We start from the raw sequence: 17,247 nt of genomic DNA, 5'->3' as shown, positions 1-17,247 counted from the left end.
ATGACAATCGGGGGGATGGCGTACTCTATGAAGACTTAAAGAAAAACAATAGGAGAATTCATTTTCTAAAATGTCAATTGAGAAATGTCGTATCCTATGAAGACATAAGGAAGAAAATAGAAAGTTTTATTTCCTAAAATGGCAACTAGGGAATGTCGTACCCTATGAAGACTTAAAGAAGAAAATAAAAAATTTTATTTTCTAAAATGATAACTAGGGAATGTCGTACCCCATGAAGACTTAATGAAGAAAAATAGGATATTTTGATTTCTAAAATAATGACCAGGGAATGTCGTGCCCTATAGGACTTAAGGAAGAAAAGAAATAAGAATTTTCTAACTTAAAATGCAACTAGGGAGTGTTGTACCCTATGAAGATTTAAAGAAGAAAAATAGGATATTTTATTTTTCTAAAATGCAACTAGGGATTGTTGTACCCGATGAAGACTTAAGAAAGAAGATTAGGGTATTTCGTTCCCTAAAGCGCAATCAGGAGACGTTGTACCTTGCTAAGACAAGTTATATATTTTTTTTTAAGAAAGAAAAATGTCGTAGTTTTGAATGTGAGAAACTTTAAAATTCTTTTTGACTATTTTTTTTGAAAAAAATTGCCCCAGTACTATACCTTTTAGGGATATATAAAAAAGTTATTTATTCACCGAGATCGAGCCTTATTATAGGACTGCCTACGTATCTTGTATAGTAAGAATCAGGTCTAACGTAGTTCACAAAAATGGTACCTTTTTTTTTTAGAAAATATCTGCTTTGTAAATGTCCAGAGAATGAAAATAATGAAATCAATACATTTCTTGATTTCAACTGGTACCAACAATTAACATTATGGTCGAATTATCTCTAATTACTTTCAAACAAAAATCGAAATCAACTTAGAAGTAATTTTTATAGTTTCAAGTGATACCTCAAGCATACTTATGTTTTGACAAGGCCTATTCATCTTGCCTCAATCAAGGGTATAAAATTCTTCTTATCCTTATGTTCAAGTGCCCTTACCACAAATAAAGTCATAATCTGCTCACAATAGAAGTATTTAGATTTCAGGGCATTTTAGAAGTCACTCACACTCAAAAAAATGTCAAAGTATGCATTGAGATACCATAAGCTTTGTCCTAATGTAAGTATCTGCTAATATGAGAACAATCAAAATAAAATCAAGTAGGACTTGTCATTGGCTTGTAGTGTAGGCTTAGGGATAGATAGGATATTCATTTGGAATAAAGTAACTATTTTCTCCTTAAGCATTACAATTTGCTCTCAATATCTTGCATTTCGCAGTTGATCTTCATTTGATTATCTGCTTTCTCTCATTATTTTGTTTCTTTTCTTCCCTTTAAAGATAATTTTTGAATTATCTTTTTTTTTTGGAGTTTTTTTACTCCTTATTGGAGATTTTTTTTTTCTTCTTTGTTTTTTTTTTTTTTGGTAAAAAAAATATTTCTTTGTCTATAGCTTTGTTCAAACATTTGCATATCCAATTTTTACTTCGCCATCTGACTTAGTTCTTTAGCAGTGCGCTCAGGAAGGTGGGGCAAAAAGAGAGATTATGTATTTATGCACTCAAAATGATATAGACTAAGATATGGACATTCAACAAAAGACTTTAGGCTCAAAAGGAGAAGTCTAGGAATTACATTTTATTTAGTAGGCTTCAAAGGCACAATCGAGTCAAAAAAAAGCCTACAATCCTCTTTCTAGTTAAGTGTTGCTAAAAAAACTTTTCCAACAGATATTCAGGCCAAGTTCTAGATCAACAGAACGATGACATGAAATTTTCAATCTAATGATCGCCACACAATGCACATGAAACAGTGAGGTAAAATTTATTTTAAACTTGACTTAGAGTGAGAAGAATTTACAACTGCAACTTAAGTATAATTAGAGGTACCATAAGAATCTCTAGTTCACAACAAAGTTGGTCCACTCTATCATGTCATATAATTTAACACTTGTTTTTTTCTTCATTCACATTTCCATGTATGTTGGTACCAATGACTAAGTCAAGAATTTTTGTAGATGAGACCGAACCCAAAAGAAAAATTGTGTGCGTATCTTGTGGAAAAAAGAATCAGATCGGACGTAGTTTAAAGAGCTTAAAATATGAAGATTTTTTTTTTGAATTTTGAATAAGGAGGAAAAACTTTTATTTCTTTTTTTTTTTAATTTTAATAAGGAGAAATTATTTATTTTTTTATTTTTGAAAAAACAAGATTAATATATATATTTTTTGAATTTTTGTATGAGAATTTTTTTTTGAACAAGATAGACAATTATTTTTTTAATTGAATGAGGATCACCGAATTCGAAAAAGGTTGCCAACGTATCTCATTGATATAAGAATTAGGTGTGCATAGATCGTGAAACTAGAGACATGGAGAAACACACTTTTTTATTTAAATAATGAAAAAGAAAAATAATTTTTTTAGTTGTTGAATTTATTAATAAAGATGAAAAATATTTTTTTAAATTTCGAAAAGAAATTGATTGATTTTTTTTATTAGGATCAAAACTCTTCTTTTTTTGAAAGGAAAGACAATCCTTTTTTGTAAGAATCACCGAATCAGTAGAGGATTGCCTACGTATCTCACTGAGTTTAGAATCAGGTATGCGTAGTTTTTCCAAATTGAAAAATACTCAATAATTTGGAAAACCATATTTTTTTCTTTTATTTGTGAAAACAAACCTCGCACCCCATTTGAGTTTCGATAAAGAATAGGCTTTAGAAAGTAATTTTCATCCCTCTTACATTAATGGATCCTAAAGCCGGCTAACATTCGAAACAGCCTGACAGCTAATGCAACTAGTAGCATAAAAAATGAATAGTCTTAAAATAGGATACTATTTCGACATTCTGAGACCTTTGTCGAGCTTTCACTAAGTCAAAATGCATGTGATGTAAATAAAGCGAATCCTATTAAGGATAATCATTGTCTGGGGTTTGTTGTGCTAGGCTTAACCTGATGAAGATAGGTGTCTAGATTAGCTATAAAATGAGTGGACAATTCAAGTCGGGTAGGGACAACTTATCGGTAGCAGCGCTTTCTGGCCTCACCGTTGGTCCTTCCCATCCTAAATCATGTGTGACTATATAATACTTTTCAGGAGCGTTGTTGTATCTCTGGTATGTCAAGGTTTAGGAGCGTATACCGCATATTCGAATATAAAATATCTCAAAAGACTCAGATGGGTACGCAAGAGGAACAGTTTATATTGCAATTCAAATAATATCAAAACAATAAACAGATAGGCAAATAACACATTTAGCCAACAAATATAATATTAAAAATTAAATAACGTCAAACAAGTTAATATAAAAGCTCAAAATCTGATATCCCTAGCGGAGTTGCCATCTGTCACACCCCTATTTTTTTACCACCCAACCCCCACAAAGGAGTTGGTTTTGAAGAAAAATAGATATTTTCAATTCAAGTGACATTTTGAAAAGGGATTATTTATTTTAAAGAGTCACCACTTAGAATTGAGTTTTGATGTTCCAAGTTACCTTATTGAATCCCTAGTAAAAAAAACGACTCTTTCTTTTTGGTCTGTGAACTAGAAATACGAATAAGAAATTTTATTGATCGAGAAAAAGTGTGAGACACCCATCGAGTCCCATGATTAGAGTCCCGTGATTTTAGCACGGTTGCTTTAATGACTTATGTCTGGCTTAAATTAATCTCTTGAATATATAATATTTATGGACCTAAAATTGTTTATGTCCCTCTTTCTGATTTGTTTTAAACTTTGTCCCAAACAATCTTATTTTATCAATGTGTAACTTACCACGAACTATTTGTTTCTATCTAGTGTCTCGTCATTTTCAAAAGTTAAATAGACCTAACTTTACCGATTGAAATAAAATGCAATACGTCAAATTAACAATATGATATTTCAAAGTTTTAAGCCAATCGAATCTCAGAAGATCAATCGATATTGAACAACCTCTGGTCCTTGAACTCATCCAATCAATTATCCTTTTTATTAATATATAAACTTTTTTTTTAGAATTTGAATGTATAGTCTACGTTATCCTCGTGAGAAATTAAGCTGGCGAAGTAGAAGATGAAAGTTTTGCAACAAAAAATAAAGAAAACAAAGAATTAACTTGCTCAAACACACAAAACAAAATAAATGTTGTATCAAACATTTCAAATATTAAATATCATTTTCTGGTGAATAATATTAAATATTATATTTGAAGACTAGATTCCTTCTCCATTAAAAATCTAATAATGAGTAGTAGTAGTATAAAATCTTCATGTACATGTTGATAAATAGTACATGTTGTACAGTAAATAATATATTAATTTATTTCAACAATACCTTAAACTAAAATCATGTAAAGCAGCAACTGAAATATGACTAAGCACTAATTCTATAGGCGTAGATAAACTTTTGATTAAAATATTACATAGCAAATATTTTGCTTGACATTGGACAAATACTATAACTTCGAATGTGAAAGTAAACACGATCTACTATACTAAAAATGCTCTACTTTTGATTTTATTAAATAAGATTATGAACATACTTCATATTATAACGTCAAAAAGGAATAATCAATTAACACATTTAAAATATGAGCAACTTTGTAACATTGAAATCATGTATCATTCATCGTGGCATGAAATTATATAAAAGCAGAAAGTTGAGGATTACTTCTTACGAAACTTAATTTTTTCAATAGCTAATATTCAAAAGGCACGAACTCAAAGCCTTGAATAAAACCTCAAAAATCAAAGAGATTAATTGGTTGTTGTTTTTCTGGAATGTGAGATAGTAATTTACATGAATGAAAATTGTTGTTGGATTTGGTATATGTGAGGGAGTATATTTTTGTTGGTTTCCATATGAGGGAGGTTTTGTTGGAGGAATTTCTTTAGTTTTTATGGAGAAAAAGAAAACTACAATAGTGTGTTGATTTTTTGTGTTGTGTGCTCTTCCTTTTCTTCTTGTAAGTGTTCTTGATATATAGGATAGTGTATGATTATGTTTGCTAAAAAATGTTGGTTGCCTAAGTATTAGGTTTGCATGATTTTTGGTATAGGAACATGAGGGGAAGTTGTAAGAATGTGGGTGGTTAAGGAATTAGTGGGTAGGTTAAGGGGAATTTAGGATAAGATTGTACTTTTTAAATTAAAGATACAAATAAAATATAATATTAAAATATTAGCTAATTGCTCTGAGCTAATAAAAATATAGGAAAGTTAAATTAGCTAGTCCTAGAAATATAATCAAGATATTATTAATATTACTAGATTATTTATTAAAATTAAATTAAAAGAAAACATAATAAAGAATTTAAAAAAAATAAAAACAAAAATTTATCCGCAATGTGATTATATATAAGTGAAGGTTGGTGTGTACTACCAAGGGCAGTTTAACGTAAATATGATCAATAGCGTTGTCTTGTTCACATGTTATTGGTGTAAGTATAAAATAATACATGTGTCTTTATACATGTAAAACATTTTTCAAAAAAAAAATTGTACACATATTACAATGCATTTTCACTTAATTATTCATTGTCTTCTCCACTTTACAAATGTTTTTTACCCACATCAACTAAAGTTATTGCAGAAAGCTTCTTTTCTATTGTCACTCTACCTCCTCTTCGATTTTTTTACTTTGTTATAGGTATTACTTCTTCTTCTTCTACCTGTTTTGTTTTTGTTCATAGTTCTCTTTTGTCGAGGATTTTTCTGGTGTGCTTTAGACAATAATTTACAAAATGATTCAAATTAGGGGTTAAGGAGTATCGACCATGGTATTTCCTCGCCCCAGATAAAATTATATGCTTTTTACTTGTTGTTTTACACTAATTGCCCTTGTTTCTTTTGAATTAAGGCATTTATAGGAAAATATTATTTTCAGACGACATTTGCTAATTGATTAATTTATTGAGCACAAATCTTCATCCCTTGACTGATGATTGAAATTTTGAAAAATCAAAATATCAGGTGTAAAAATTTCTGGACTTTTTAATTTCTAGGTACATCTAAATAAAGTTGGAATCTTGAACTTTTGGATAGTTTTGGGCTGAATTTCACATGCATGTAGATAATTTTGTATTTTTTCTCAAAATCAATCAATTTGGCTTGCATCATCAAATTATTTTTGAATTGGATTTCTCTTATTTTTCTTCTTTTTGTTATTTTGATGACTTTTCAATTTCTCGATACTTCTGAATAAAGTTGGAATCTTGAACTTTTGGATAGTTGTGGGTTGGATTTCATATGCATCTAGATAGGTTTGTGTTTTCTCTCAAAATCAATCTATTTATCTGCATCACCATATTAACTTCAACTGGGTTTCTCTTATTCTTCTTTTTTTTATTTTTCTAAATTATTAGTATTTTTCTATTTTTATTAGATTTTGGTTAGGCAGAATAATTAAAAAAGAATTTAAAAAATTGTGTGTGTATCTGTTTTTTAATTTGGATACTATTTAAGGAGTTGTTCTTCTTTTTCTTTATAATTTTGACTGAGTATGTGTTTGTAGCTGTTGTATGATTTCGCTAAAATATAACACACTGATTTATTGACTATGAATGTATTACCGGTTAACAATTTCTTTTTTACCTTAAACTTTCATTTCATGTTATTCTAACAAATTTTGATTATCTTTTCTATTGTGCTTCAATTGTTTCTAAATTTGTGATAAGGTTTTCGCCTTTATTTATACTCAATTTAGGTGTCTTGATGATATCAATTCACTATCGCTTTTTCTATGCTAATTACTTTATGTACTGAGGCAACTTCAGTACTCAAAACTTGATATCATCACCAATTTACCCTCAACTTCTGATCTTTGTTATTTGACGATAAACTCTGATATATTAAGAAGTCGTAAGTTGCAAGGATTGTCAATTTTGAACACTAAACAATAAGGGAGGGAAACTAATGCCACCTTATGTTGTCATATTCTGTCACCTGAAAGATTTTGATATTAAGCACCGTGGTTCACATAGCATAATTGTTGATAGAAAATTTTTTGATCGATTTGTGCATTTGTTTTTCCTTTTTATTTTTTTTTGTACCTCCCATTTAAAAAGGTCTTGCTAATAAGTATGCTAAGTATGGTGAAGTTTTTCCTAAAGTTGATGTGTATGCTTTTGGAGTAATGCTTGTCCTGAGAACCAACTCGCTCAGGATTCGAGTGGCATTTTGTGTGGACTATATATTCAATTAGTGAAGTACTGCAAGTTATCCCTACTAAAAAGCATTTAAAAAAGAGATGATCACTAGTTTCACTTTGTTTATGACAAAATAAGCAATTAGCATCATCAACTATGTCCCAACTGAGTAGTTTATGTAATACTGTTACCATATTTATCATCTTTAGTTTCTGTTACTAAATTGTCTTCGATAAGGGAATGAAGAATTGAAAAACTGTCTTCTCTGAAAAATGAATCAACAATGTATCCATTAAGCTAAAAAAAACTGTATCTTAGGTTGCTTGATCAGATAAGTCTGAGAGAAGTGGAGAAAAAAGTTTCATTTTTCAGATTTTATTAAGTAACAAAAGGATTGGCTCCCAAACACTATTATAATGTATTTCCTGCATTTTATAAATGGAGGAATCAGCACCAAAAGCTTTGATTGTTAAATTGGTAACCACCGAAAAAATGAATCCAATTTGTTTGTGATTTCTTACTGATGTTATAATCTTCGGTGGTTCCTGCGCATTGTCTATTTCAGTTATTTAAACTAATATAAATATAGTTTTAAATAATGCAATATCTACGTAAATTTTCTATATTCCATTTAGATTTCAAGCAATTGACAGTCAAAAATAAAATTTGTCTCATAGATCAGAATGAACTAACTCAAATAGTACATTATAATGACTGCCACTGTAGGAATATTATTTTATAATATGCTCTTGACTACTTTATTCATATGTTCACTACCCTATTTGATGGTTATACAGCTTTGTCCATTGGATTTATAGACCTCCGATTCATCATGGAGCACATTAGGCATCTTAGATAAATCTGAACAACGTTGAAATCATGAGTAATTGATGGATAATAACAATTTCAAGTACTAGAATTTTTCTTATCAAAAAAAATTGTGTTTCACCAAAAAAATATTATTCTTTATGCTAAGTAATACAAGGGTGCTTTTTTTCAATGAAGTCATTCATGAGCAAAGGATTTTAGCAACTAACACTATCAAGTATATACCCTTTTATCTAATGGATCGAAGAAACACCATTTAACCTTATGAAAGCTTGTATTTCAATCTTAAGATTGATATAACTGGTGTTGATTACTATATTCATAAAACAAAGAAATGTGATTGTTGGTTCTCATTTTTCAGTTCACGTCATCAGCTACTAAACCTTGTTTACTTGTATTTTCTATAATCTTTGTAGTTTCATGGATCACTACCTGTAGGTTATATTGTAGACTTCAATGGCGATTTTTTGGCTCGTATAAAAGATCTTTCTAGTGAAAATTTCATAATTTTTGTTATAACTAAGGTAATAATAGAAACTACATGATCCATAGTTAATGTCAATACTAACGTGTTGTATACTTTTTCCAACTAACATATTTTGCACTTTCTATTTTACTTTCTTAAGGTGGATCTTCTTCCAAAAGAAAATGATCTTAATTGTGTTGGTGACTGGGTTGTGGAGGCTACAATGAAGAAGAAACTTAAGTAAGTTTGAGGTGTATTACGTATCCTTTATATATTTGACTTGTACTATGCAATGTAAGTTATAGCTTCAGCTTGGATTAGTTGCTTGCTTCTTTTGAGATCCTTATTACCAGTTAGTCATCTATAATCAGTATTGCTCTTGTGTAATCCTTTTGGAGATCATGTTCACTTTGTAGTAATATGATTACTCCTCTCATTTAGTAATATTCAGTTAGTGATTGTCGTTACGGTAAATCTCATGTCAGAATTCTAATCCCTAGAAAAAAAGATCACATAAAAATTTAAAATAGCATGCTTCTTTTTTCAATGTTCATTTAACAAGTTCAAAGGCATTGGTTGGAATTGCTGGGCTGGTCTCATAAATCCAAAAATAGAAAAAAGTTGGTATCTTCTCTATAAAGATGTAAGATTACTATTGTCCATTTTGGATAAAACGCCTTGATTTTGTATGTCTACTGTTTGAAAATATGAATTTTCATTTATACAAATTCATGCACTTTTTTCTTAAAGTAATCTCGATGCATACCAACTTTCACTTGAACTAAAATACAATAAATTACCATCAGGAGTTCCTTATATCTGAATAAGATGTTTCATAGTACATATGCTAATAAATATTCCATTCTCTCAGAATCTCATTAAGCATTCTCAAAGAAAAAAATCATACCATATATTCCTTGTTTGCATTTGACATGATTGTCATTTAATCATATGGAGTACCAACGTATCACTTAGCACTTGAGATATTATTTTTCCACAATAGAATTGCATAGTACTCTTAGTTAAATGCTACAACTTAAGACCATTTTATCAATGCTATATTTTAGTGTTGTCAAATTATTCTAAATGTATATTGTATTTTTAAACCTTCATTTTTTTATTTTAGCACATGTTGGGTCCTCAATATTAGTTGTCATATTATGTAAGAATATGATTAAATTTTATTTTTTGTGGTGGAATCTTGAGATATAATGTTCATGATCCATGGTAGGATGCTAAACTTACCCTTGGGAGGTGCTATCTAAGTTGTGTTAGATTGAAAAAACGTTCACCCTCAGATTCGTATTTCACCTTGATTTAGAAGTGAATCATTTTTTTATGCTTTTTGAATATTACACTGCTTTGGGAGTTAACATATATGTTTACCAATATGCTTAAAGTAACTTTATGACTTCTGTGACTTCATGACATTATATAGTTTGAGAAGTATGCTAAAGTATACCCTGCTTTTGATTTGATAATTCCTAAATGACTTTCTTGCTCTGTCATTGTTTCAGTTTGATGAATAATTGTTTTGCTTGCAGTTACCTTGTGACTAGGTTACCTTAACTTGGTTTTTTGGTCAGTATTCAGCATCTGCTAGAGAATTGATTTCTAGCTTGAACTTTTGCTTGAACTGAAACTTATCAGTATCTAATTCGAATTGATTAGTGGTCCACAATCTTATGAGAATAAGTTTCTAATCAGTTGGAACAGTGTCGTTACACTGAACTCGGATGCAACTTCTTATTGGATGTGCTTTTGTCAGTTGAAATTTGTGATCTTAAAGTTTTCCTCTGCTTACTTGTTCTATAATCTATATTCTAACCTTTAAGTTATGAGTTATCATATGTCATCACAGGGGTCTCAGTTTACCTTCTCTGATTTTTTTTAATTTTACTGTAGCTTGGCAGCTCTTCTTGTGGTTAACTTGAGAATCAATCCTGCTTGCCTTTTGAAATTCAGGACATAGATGCACAGGATGCAACTTCACTACCAACTACAGCTATATGAATTCACATTTTCAGCTTTGGCACTTTTGATATAAAAAATTATCATATCAATGTAATACTTTTAAGCCTTATCAATATGATAATATACTCTTTGTTCCACATAATATGAAGCATAATATTGTACATCCAACTATAACGTAATATGACTTAGTATTTCACTTACTAATACTATTTTTCTCGCCATTAAAATTTCGTCCATGCATTGCACGGGCTTGGGCCTTCTAATATATATAAGATATCGTTATAGGTCTAGAATCAATCATATGAATATATTGACAAGCCTTCATATGAATTAAAATGGAAAAATTAAATTAAGTTAAATTAAATTAAATTAGTTAACATCATTGAAACATTACAAAATAATTAAATCACATCATATGAAAGTACACAATAATTTGACATACAATCAATTGAGTATAAGTAAGAGTAATGATAGTAAGAATCAATTACTCAGAGCAAACGTATGCTTTGAGAAGGACTACTACTTGTTCTCAAACATTAATTGTCATAAGAACACTCACAAACACCACTCTTTCTTACTAATTAGAATATGCGTTCAATTATTGTGGACTCTTATATGTTGTGATTTAGTTGTTTTGCATCGCTTGAATTATTTTATTTTATTTTCCCCTTATTTAGTTCTATTGTAGTGATTTAGAATAATTGCATGCCTTAAATATCACTTGATCATTTTCAAAAGTGATATGGACTCATAATTGATGTAGCTAAATGACTTTACATTATTTGGGTAGTGTTAATTGGCTTACTTTAATTTAGTTTAATTTATTTCTTTTTAGTCATAATTTTAACTTGTTCATATATTCAATCGGTTGATCATAAACCTTCACATCTGTCAAGTATTGATGTGCACAATCATTTATAGTATATTGTATAATTTATTATACCATAATAACATCAGTAGATGATAAACTATCAAGATAATCTACTATGTGTTGAATGTTCTGAACTTAATGTGTAGATTTAAAACAATTTTAGGATTTATGGATTACCATAGAAATGGTCTAACTTCGATCATCAAACATCAAGGATAACAATTATGGTAAAATTAAAGCATTGTAAAATATAAAAAATCACAATCAAAACAGAAATCAGAAAAAATGACAAAGTAGAAAGCTTTTATTTACAAAATCATACCACCATGAAAGCTTCCGCAATAAACTACAAGCAACAACAAAAAAAATTAAACTGCACTACAGCGATGTTGAGGAGGAAGGGTGATGAGATCCTTGAAGTTCAGTCATAGCCTCTTCTATATCCATATTTATTGCATCATCACCCCTGTACTTATATCCTATAGAGCTATCATCCACTGCAGGGGATGGAGTTGGAGGCGGAGGTGGAGGGTGAGGTTGATGTGAAAGCTTCTTCTCCAGACCTTTCAACAACTTTAATTCTCAAAATAAACTTAGCATCATCGGAATCAACACAAAGCATGTAGAATTCGACATGCCTATCAGTTTTTATATATGCTGGATGAAAAATTCCTCTCTCATTCATCATATAACAATGATCAATTTGTTTGAATCGCAACTTAAGTCTAGCTCTTTATTATGCTTGCAATCATATCATTACAACTTAATTTTTTGATCTCCATTGCATTTTCAATCATGTTGGCATATGAATCATTGCAATAAAGGGCAATGAACATTGTCTCCTTAGACACGAATTTTTAAATTTACCATTTTAGAGTCTCCTTCCATCCACCTAAAAATTCACTATCAATAACTACTTATTCTATAATAGACATGATATATCTAAATGATAGTATTGAATAGACTCAAGCAGTGGTTCATGAGTCTAGACTTAATAAACTGTAGTCATCTTCTTCTTACTAGATTTCTGTACAATACTTGATCAGAACCAGTCTGATCGCTTTTTCGACGACCACCAAAAAAATGCAACATATTAGAGCTTTTGAACAAGTTAAGGAGTGTTGGAATGTAGTTACTGAGCATAGAATTGATTCAAAAAAGTGGTACTAATTTTTAGGCTTTTTGACTGAAAATGGATGAAAATGTCGGGATAAAAATTGAAGAAAATGACTAAAAACAATGAAGGTAATATCAGTTTTCGATAGATACCAAAAAAATTTTAAAAAATTGTTGAAACATCACCGAAAATTGCTGAAAAATCAGCTTCATTGAGAAGCTTGTGAATTTTTAATTTATTTTTTATTTTTAATATCTAATATTTATATTTTTAAACATGAGCTAAAGTGTATTTTTAAAACATAGGGGATGAAGTGGAGGTGAGACTAAAGTGCACGTTTTTAAATTTCTGTGCTAGGGTTGATACTTTTTTTTGTGGTCCCATTAGAGTGTCTCTTTTTTCAATTATTTGAGACTAGTGTCTCTTTGTCAAAGAAAATTTATAAACGTGTCTAAAATATCAACTCTCCCTTGTGACTTGACACTCTCATTAAGAAAATATTTACGGGTAACTTACATAAATTTCTGAATCTTTAAGTGATATTACATTTTATCCCAACTATTTGATTAATTACATCTTATTCTGATTTTTTAAAATCATGATACATATGTTATAAGGTGATATATATAAAAAAAGTGATACATTTAAAACTGACTAGATGTTTATTTAAGGAAGTAACAGAGTCTCTTTTATTCTGTGGAGCAAATCTCGTACAATCAGTTACACAATAAATTAATGAGATTCAAAAAAATCAGCAATTCCCCCAATCAACTTTCAAATTTCAAGCGAATAAATTGAGTTTCTTCCTTCTTACGTGTAATACATTTGGTAAAAGTTTCATCTTCATCTGCACTGCTGCAATCCACCATTAATGCGGCTTCATCATCATCAGCACCGCCGTCAGTGACCATTCCGACCTTGAAATCCACCGCCGATGAAGCCTCATTATCATCAGCACCGCCGCAAGGAAAAATCCTGACATTGAAATTCTCAGAAGACGATGAATTCCAAGTTGAAGAATCCATCTCTATTCAATCTGGTATAATCAAAAACATGGTGGGAGTCGGATATACAGTAATCCCTCTCTTAAATGTAGAATCCAAAGTCCTAATCAAAATCTTCGACTACATGATTCATCATTCAATTGAAGAAGATGTTACTAACAAACAACAACTTGAAGAATTTGATTAGGAATTCGTGAAAATTAGCTTCAAAATAATGTCGCAACTTGTATTCGCTGCGAATTACCTTCACATTCCAGGGTTAATGACTTTGTTGTGCCAGACAATTACTGGTAAAATTAAGAACAAATCGATCAAAGCTCTTAGGAGGATTTTCAATATTACTAATGATTATACGACAGAGGAAGAAAACGACGTTATCTGTTATATTAGTGATACATTTTTATAGTTGAAATAGATGTATGTATCACCAATAATTTGACCGTAAATGTATCACTCATACATTGTTAATACAAATATAGCACCAATAATCTAACAGCAAAATGCATCACTCATACACTGTCAACAAATATATCACCATATACTGATAACAAAAGTATCGTTCATATGAATCACCGTTACACTATGAAAATGTATCCAAAAAATTAATATTTTTATATATGTATCAATCGGATTAACAAAAAAATATGTATCACTGACAAATTTCATATTAATATTAACTTAAACATGTATGAATAACTAAATAAATTTATATCTGTATCAATCGATTTAAAAAAAAATGAGAGAGATTTTAGGAGAGGAAATTGTGAAAAAAAAAAATATGTGTATAACTTGGGAGAGATTTTAAGGAAGGTAATTTTTGAAAAAAAAAATATCTTGCATGAATTAATGGTAGAGTAAAAATAGGATGTGGAGTTTTGTTGATATGTATCAAGAGTAAAGTTAAAAATCAGGATTTAATGTAATTTTTAAACAGTAAGGGATATTGGGGAATATAGTCTCCTAAGTTTGGGATTTGTGTAATTTAACCAATATTTATTAGGAGCTTATTTTATCAATTTAGTCTTGTTAGTTATACTTTGAAAATATAAATTTGAGTATATACACTTTGGTAGTCATTTAACGTTAGGAGTAGTATTGAAAAAACATAATAAATTTCTCTTGATTTCTTAAATGGAACAACTAAATTAAAATAAATATTTTTAATAAGAGTATCAACTAAAAAGAAACGAAGAGAATAATACCGTACCTCTCTATTGTTTTGGACGTTTCTGTATTGTTGTGCACGATTGTTAGCACTATTCCATATTATTGGAGCCATGAAATGGAGAGTTTTGGTTTTTGGAATTAGGTGGGTTATTTCTAAGTGTTAATGCAGCCATTATTTGGGGGTTATGGTTGTTAGAAGTTGAGGGAAGAACGGCTAGATATAAAGGCAACCAAGTATTGAGGAGTTTTGGGTATGAGAATTTGGAGGGCTATAGTTAGTGGTATATGTAGTGTTTAGGTTTAGGACAAGGGATAATTAAGTCAATTAATATTTGAAGGATGTATTCATAATTTATTTTTTAATTCAGTAGTTTTTCACTTTTACAATATACTAATTTAGTATACGTGCATCTCACATGTGTGTCACGTTAACATGATTAAGTCTAATACTATAAATATCTCAAAATATTGAATATTGTTGTAAGCATACATCATTTTTTTTTTGGATTTTTCGTTTGATGTGCGGAACTCATAGTATATAGGCTTTCGTTTGGTGTTGAATTTCGAATAGTATATTTTTATCTAATTGGCATAAAAAGGAAAAAAAAGTACTAATTCTCTGAAGTTAGCATATGAATTCCACATATTTGGAGTATAATTTGTGGTTAGAAATTAAAATTAATACAAATAAACTATGGCTTCTAAGTAATCTATCGATAGAACCAAACTTTAGGATTTTATTATGCTAGAGTGGGATGATGTCTTGTTACAATAATAATATACTATGTGTGCAACAAGTTGAGAAGGGCAGAATGTACACAAATTATATTCCTATTTTAGAGATAGAAAAATTATTTTTGATAGAACAGACAACCACACCAAAGGAAGTAAAAGAAATAATAAAAAAAAAAATAGCAAATAGTAACCGAATGAAAATTATAACAAAATAATATAATACTCACGATATATATATACCACGTAGTTCGTAAAAACATCAAATCTGTGAATGTTTCATAATATCGAAATATTTAGCATTCCAACTTTAAAAAATGTATTAAATAAATGTTAAGTATGCAACCATATCAGACACATACCACTCTCAAACATTTCCTTACATAAGAGAACTTCTCCAAGTAACCCAATTTTGTATATCTATTCGAGTAAACAAAGTATGCATTGTGATTAAAGAACAATCCATTTAGCTCCATCTTTTTGAGAATATTCTTAAAAATAGTCAAATATGTCATGTCTCTAGTTTATAAGCTAAAATAATCCTTATTTTAGTTCACCTTTCACAGTCTATTAACATTTATGTTAATTTGCATCGTCATACATAAAATAAATTAAAATGTGAAAGGACAGAAGTCGTCATAAAGTACAGAGAATCCTTCAAGAACATAGTTAGCCTATGGACATATGTTTCTAAATTGAGGGAAAGTGAAATTTAGATGTAAGTCAAGTTGGATGCTTTTATTTAATGTGCATGAAGTGGATAACCAAATTTAATATAAAAATATAATATAATTCAAGAACAAGGACAAATTATACACTTTACCACAACATCTTGAGAAAAACAACATATCCGTATGTCTCTTCCTTACATATATCTGGACAAGAAACTTCAGAAAAAATTGAAGACAAATTAGTTGTGAAGGAGAACACAAGGAAAAGAATTAAAATTGTTTCAATTCTTAGGCAGAATCATAAGAAAAAGGATAGAAGTCTACAGTGCAACCATATTTTCTTAAACGAAACGTGTGCATATTTGTTCTACAATTAATTCAATTAAGGTTTTATAGAGAAAGTGAAATATATATTTACAACTAACTAATGATTTTAATTTGTTTTCATCCTTTAATAGTGAAATTTGTGCTTTCAAATTTGACAACATCAACCGACATTTGGGAGAAATCTATAATTTCTTTACATGGCTAAACAAAATAAAAGTACAATACCTCAATGTGAAAAATGAAACAAATGCTACAATTGTGTCAAGCTTGGAGTGTGGAGTCAAAATTTTAAAATAAGAAAATATAAGACATCGATAGTAAATAGACACATCCAACGAATCTATGCAAAGGCTTTTTCAGCGATTTTATCATGAGCGATATTGGGTGTTAAATAATCATTGTCACAATTTATTATAGGCGGTTAAACTAATAAATGAAAATGATGAAAAAACTTTGCTCTCGATAGAGATACATAGTTCTAACCATGTGAGACACTTACAAAAATAGTAATATATAGTTAAAATCTTACCTCAAGTTTTACCCTTCAATTTTGCTGCAGTACCATGAAATTAAGCAACTTTCACCATGTCTTCATCAATAAATGCCTGAAATTTGAGAAATATCATAAGGAGAATAAAAGGCTAGCTTTACTGCTAATCAAAAATTGCACCAATGAATTTTCCTAGAGAACATATATTTTGTCCATAAACGTCTACATTCAGGAGAGGTTGTTAAAGTAGTTAAGTTGATGTAATATAGTGGAATAGATGGAAGCTATATACATTATCATGTTTTCTCAAACTTTAGATTATATCAATAGGAAGAAAAGAGCCAAAGTAAGATGAGTTGAGTTCATACAAGTTGTAGACACATAATTTTGTCCCTTCCAAAAATAATTTTTATCCATTTACCTACCCTACCCTACCCCCTACCTATCCCCT

The 17,247-nt window shown here is 29.7% G+C and overlaps 1 pseudogene; it reads right to left on the bottom strand.

Moving 5' to 3' along the window:
* Positions 1-13,430, bottom strand: part of LOC124899545 — an 80,888-nt pseudogene extending 67,458 nt beyond the window's left edge.
* Positions 13,431-17,247: the final 3,817 nt, after the last annotated feature.

Source organism: Capsicum annuum, chromosome 6, assembly GCF_002878395.1.
Source record: "Capsicum annuum cultivar UCD-10X-F1 chromosome 6, UCD10Xv1.1, whole genome shotgun sequence".
Taxonomy (NCBI): Eukaryota; Viridiplantae; Streptophyta; class Magnoliopsida; order Solanales; family Solanaceae; genus Capsicum; species Capsicum annuum.
Note: the sequence above shows the minus strand (reverse complement) of the source record. Positions and strands in the feature narration are given on the sequence as shown.